Source organism: Apteryx rowi, unplaced genomic scaffold (genome assembly GCF_003343035.1).
Source record: "Apteryx rowi isolate R43461 unplaced genomic scaffold, aptRow1 scaffold_1509, whole genome shotgun sequence".
Taxonomy (NCBI): domain Eukaryota; kingdom Metazoa; phylum Chordata; class Aves; order Apterygiformes; family Apterygidae; genus Apteryx; species Apteryx rowi.
In genome coordinates, this window is record NW_020447763.1 from 13,816 (window position 1) to 19,612 (window position 5,797).

Consider the following 5,797-nt stretch of genomic DNA (forward strand, 5'->3'; position numbering starts at 1 on the left):
CTCACCCAGCCCCCTTCCATCGATTGGAAGAGCTCCATACATCCAAGCTGCCCCTTCACACAAAGGGCATTCGCCCCTCATCATCTTCCCTGCCAATTTCTCCTGAAGAGCTTGGACCCTGCCATCACAGCCCTCCAGTCGTGTGAGCGGTCCCACCACATCTCAGTTATTCCAACAATGTTTCAGTCCTGTCACAGCTTGTGCATCTCCATCGGCTCCTGTCTGTGCCCCAAACTGTGTGCACTTGTGTATATTTGTGCTGCAAGGCCTCAGCTGTGGCACAGAGAACAGATTTGTCCTGGTGAAAGCTGTTATCAAAAGCCAAGGTCACCATGCGTGCAATGGCCCCACTTCAGAGCAGAGACATGCTGGCATGGATAGCAGGTGGCAATGGAATGGTGAAACAAGGTTCCCACTAAGAGAACAAACCCTGCAGTACCCCAGGCCAGGGAGAAACAGAGCTGAGCCATGCAGAAMTGGCAGGAGAGAGGTTTGCTGCCTGACTCTGCAGCACCTTGGGGCATATGACAGAGGTGAACCGATCTCCAGGAAGGACAAGGTGCCAGTGAAGAAGTCCCTGGGCCTGGGCAGCCTGTGATCCAGGCACTGTATGGACATCATTAGCACAGTCCCTGGTCATATTATCTGGAGGTGAATAGAGGTTCAGGGGAAGAAGAGTTGGAAGTGGACAGTGCCCTGCTSCTGGGAGATTTCTTCAAGGCAGACCAGAGCACATTGGGGAAGGCTTCGACATCACCCAACTGACCATGACTTGCTCATATTTCTCCTTCCGTGATGTTTCTATTAGCAGTTCTCTATCATTCCCTGCCCAKCCCTGCTGCCTGGAGCTGTTCCTGCCAAGAGCTTTTTCTCTGTCCCAAAGTCTTTTCCCAGTCAGTGTTCACAGACCGCATCCCACCCTCTGTGTTCTGTGCTATACAGAAATCTCCTGGGTCAGGGCCCTGGCCAGGGCCGTCTCTGTGCTCGCAGGTCCTAGGGAGCAGATCAGAGAAACGCTGGTGAGGCCATAAAGGTGATGCTGGTGCTGTCTAYAGGCGGAGGTGGGGATGAAGGGACTTGCTGAGGTTTCTCACAAACTTTTTGATCTGTGTCTCTCTTAAGAGGGAGAGAGCTAACTCTTAATGAGCTGTCTCCCTCTTAAGGAGAGCCCATCTTTAGGACCCTGCACTGTTTCTCTGGGGAGTCCTGCCAAGCTGCAAGCTGCCCTCCAGAAGAGCACAACTTCCCTCTAGCATTTTTGTGATATCTGAGAGTCCGTGGTCTGGTCATGTGAGTCAGAAATGCTCCTCATGACTCCCTCCATCTCTGGGCTGAGAGAGAAGAATTTGGAAATCTTCCCCTTAAAACGGAAGTCCTCTGCTCTCAGTTCAGTCCATTTTTTTCTGAGAGGAACTTGTGAGAATGAGTGTACTTTAGCTGAGAGGTGCAAGTGCAGGACAGTGAGGGGCAAGACTCATTGACAGACCAGGTCCCGTGTGACTGTTTGAAGTCACAGCGAGCCCTTTTTGCTTCTTGGGATGCACAAGTGCTCATGCTGAGAGCCACTGAAATGCCAAAGATTTTTAGCCTGTCCGAGAATGCTCCCACGGTGTAATGGAGGCATCTAAAAACTAAATGAATATATAATCAGACTCCTCTGCTGCAGATTATTTTCTGGAGATAAYAGCTGTCAAAATGTTGAACAATTCTTCCACATAAGGGGTGGACATAATTTGCTGCAGGATGTGCACATCAGAACCAGTCCCTTGCCATTCCCACTACAGTGCCTGGAGAAAGAGCACAGATGGTAAATTGATGTGAGGAGATGGTTTATCTCACTGGAACAGGGACGTCTAGAAAAAGTCAGGTCAGCCCCTGCCTTCGCTTGACTGCTTCTCTCCCTTGTTAGAGTGGGAGCTGGTGCGACTGATTCAGATACAGACAACTCTGTTCAAGAGGRCAAGATTGGGGGGGATGAATCCCTCACAAGGGTCTTCTTTTTCAGGCACAGCTGGTATGGGTGCTGTAGTCAGCTCTCATTATGGTAAATAGAGAATATTCCCACTGGGTCACTGGACCAAGTCCTCTCCATGCAGCTCATGGCACCTGTTCCCAGGTATCCCCTCAAATACCTGGGACTGTTTGACACATCCATTTACACCTGTGGCAAAGCAGAACTGGAGCTACAGGCAGAGGCCCCTGCTGCACATGACACACTCAGCCAGCGCAAACCAGAGCCCCAGAAAGGGAGCTGAAAGAASGTAAAGGACAGAGGAAAGGTGGGGGTTTCTATGAGAAGCAGAATGGGTTTGGCTCAGAGAAGTCTACTCTAACTTTCTACTTTCTTTTCTTCCTTGGACATGCCTCCTGTGCCCCAAAGGATCATATGTCCAATGGCAGCTCCCTCAATGAGTTCCTCCTYCTGGCTTTTACGGGCACATGGGAGCTGCAGCTCTTGCACTTCACACTGYTYCTGGGCATCTACCTGGCCGCCCTCCTGGGCAATGGCCTCATCATCACAGCCGCAGCCTGCAACCACCACCTCCACAACCCCACGTACTCCTTCCTCCTCAACCTCTCCCTCCTTGACCTCAGCACCATCTCCATCACTGTCCCCAGATCCATGGCAAATTCTCTGTGGGACACCGGGGCCATTTCCTACTCGGGATGTGCTGCCCAGTTTTTTTTTCCTTTTTCTTATTTTCACCAGAGTTTTATCTCCTCACCATCATGGCATATGATCGCTACATTGTTGTTTGCATACCCCTGCACTTTGGGACCCTGATGGGCAGCAGAGCTTGTGTCAAAATGGCAGCAGCTGCCTGGGCCACTGGTTTTCTCTATGCTGCCCTGCACACTGGAAACATTTTTGATACCACTCTGCCAAGGCAATGCTGTGGAGCAGTTCTTCTGTGAAATTCCCCAGATCCTCAGACTCTCCTGCTCAGACTCCTACCTCAGGGAAGTTGGGCTTCTTGTGGTKAGTGCCTCTTTAGCCTYGGGGTGTTTTGTTTTCATYGTRYTGTCCTACRTGCAGATCTTCACWGYYGTGCTGAGGATCCCCTCTGMGCAGGGWCAGCACAAAGCCTTTTCCATGTGCCTCCCTCACCTGGCCGTGGTCTCCCTGTTTGTCATCACTGGCATGTTTGCCTACCTGAAGCCCCCCTCCATCTCTTCCCCATCTCTGGATCTGGTGGTGGCTGTTCTGTACGCGGTGGTGCCTCCAGTAGTGAACCCCCTCATCTACAGCATGAGGAACAAGGAGCTCAAGGATGCAGTGAAGGAACTGATTCAACTGGTACTAGTTCAGCAACAGTAATCTGCACATCCCTCTTCACAATTGATTTCCAAATTATCTCAGGCAACTCTCTTGTTTTGGGTGTTCTGTCTGTGATACTCATGTTGGTGCACAAATATTTGAGTTCATCCCACTTCTCTAGAGGCACAAATCCAGTCTGTCTGACTCAGAGGCCTTCTGTAAATCTGCCCCTCACTGTGTCAGAGCTGGCCTCCCAAGTAGCATCTCTGTAATAAAAGGGGATTTTCTCAGTACTGTGCCTGAAGGCTGGGCTCTTTTTCCACACCTGGAGCCAAGCATGCGCTCAGGGAATTGCACCCTAAAAGGCCCTGTTGCCGTGCTTGGGTTTTCCATGGGCTAAGGGGGATGAGCTCATAGGTTGATGTGTGAAGGGATGAGGGCTGGATTCATCTCTCACTTGTGGGTGCTYAGTGCCAGTGGAGAGGGTCAGTGGTCCAGAGGTATCTGCTGGGGACTGTCCCATATATTAGAGGGCTGGTGACAGATGCTCGTCCAGTGTGGAGTCACCATGCAGCCCCACAGTCCGCTCACGCTGCAGAGCAGCACCACCAGCCTGACACTCTGTGGGGAGCACAGGGGAGGGGTGCAGGAAGGGCCAGCCAGGCCAGCATGGACACCGTCACCTGAGGAAAGGCTATCTGGGGAGCAGGGATGTCCTGGGGGAAGAGCAAAGGAACAATTTGTGTTGCAGGGAGGAATAAATGAAAACCTCTTTCTACCTGTGTCAACCCAGGGCAGGCTGCTCTGTTGCTGGAGCAGCTGGAGTTGCTTGAGGAGCCCCTGGGACTCTTGTGCTGTCTTGGGAAGAAGGGCTGGCACAGAGTGGCTGCAGGTAGTCCAGGTTAGGGTCTGCTGGACACAAGAGCAGTGGAGAGAGATTGACTGGCCTCAGTTTCCTCATGTCATTGCTGGCCCCCATCCCTGAGGCTGATGGGGAGGCTGACATCCCTCTCTGMCCCCCAGGAGCTGCTGTGCCCTGCAGAGGGGCTGGGGCTCTGGGGTGAGTGCCCAGAGCTCTGCAACACCCTGCAGCAGGGACTGCTGCGGGGCCACTCCTGGACTGGGCTGCTCTGCTGGGCTGGGCTGGGCTGGGGAGAGGGCAGGGGAGGTGGGAGAGCTGGGGAAGGGCTGGGCTGGGCTGGAAAGGGCCCGGGAGAGGACCACCCCAGGGCTAAGACTAGGCAGTGTAGGGCACACACTGCTGTGTTTGTGGTGCAGAGTCAGGCCTCTGGGGAAAGGAACYAAGATGTGAAGGGACCTCTGGGCCCACGTAAGGACCTGCAGTTCACATCTCTGCTTAGAGCTGTCAACCACAGTCTGCCTGCCCAGCAGGACCATGCTTGGAAGGCAAGCTGAAATTGTTCTCCTCAGGCCAAAGCAGATGTTGAGTGCAGGCCAGGGAACAAACCCCTGAAGAAGGGTGCCTCATGCTTTGCTGGGGGGCACACATGAGCTCGGTGGGATGCCCTCACTCTGTGATTCTCCTCCGTTCCATGTAGAACCATTGTATTGCAGAATAATTTTGGCTGGGAGGGAGCTCTAGTCTCTAGTAAGTCTACTCCTAGCTCCTTCTCAAAACAGCTCCAGGGAGATCAGGTTTCTCATGGCTTGTCCAGACAAATTTTGAAAAAACTCCAAGGATGGAAATCCCCACAGCCTGTCTGGGATGCTGGTCCATTGTTTGATGCCTTAAGGAGAAAATGTTTTTCCTTCTTTCAAGTGGGATGGCCCATGTTTCTGCTTGTGCCCATTGCCCCTTTTCCTTCCACTGTGCATCTTTTACCAGAGTGTGGCTCTGATTTCTCTACACCCTCCCATTTGGTCACCGTAAAGAGCCATAAGGTCTCCCCTGAGCCTTCCCTTCTCCAGGCTCAACACAGCCAGGTCTCTTAGCATCTCCTTATGCCTGTTGGTCTCTAGGCCCAAACCATCATTGTGGCCTCTGCTGCTCTCCCTCCCTTCTGTCATTGTCTTTCTGGCCTGGGGGGGGGGGGCCACAAGTGGACATAGCATTCCACATGTGGCTCACAAGTGTTGGACAGAGGGGCCTCCACTGCTCCTCTGCAAAGGGAGGAAACCCCGATTTCCCGGCATGGAGCTGACGTCCACGCAGCATCTGGAGCCTGGTTGGGCTCTGAGTGGGGCTGCTGGCCCTGTTCCACTGCTTTCTGTGCACTCTGTACCCCCGTGCCCCATCCCAGCCCTGGTGCCAGTGCATCTCCAGCTCTCCAAGAGGGGAAAGGGGCAGGGGGCAAGCAGGCTGGGTGGCTGCAAGGAGGCCAGTGTTTCGCTGTCTGGCTGGGAATGGATCCCCACTGTGGGAAGAGGTGGGGATCAATACAGGGATCATTAACAGTATGAACATAGCAGGTAACATCAATCGCAATACACTGGTAGCTTTTGGTGACTAGCCTTTAAGGATATCATACCCATGATGTTCAGTAAGGCTGGTTTCCACTTTCACTAACTGAATCTGTT

General features: G+C 52.9%; 1 pseudogene; it reads left to right on the top strand.

The window, feature by feature from the left end:
- The first annotated feature begins 2,730 nt into the window (after nt 1–2,730).
- LOC112962643 lies at nt 2,731–3,319 on the top strand (annotated as a pseudogene).
- The last annotated feature ends 2,478 nt before the right edge of the window (nt 3,320–5,797 follow it).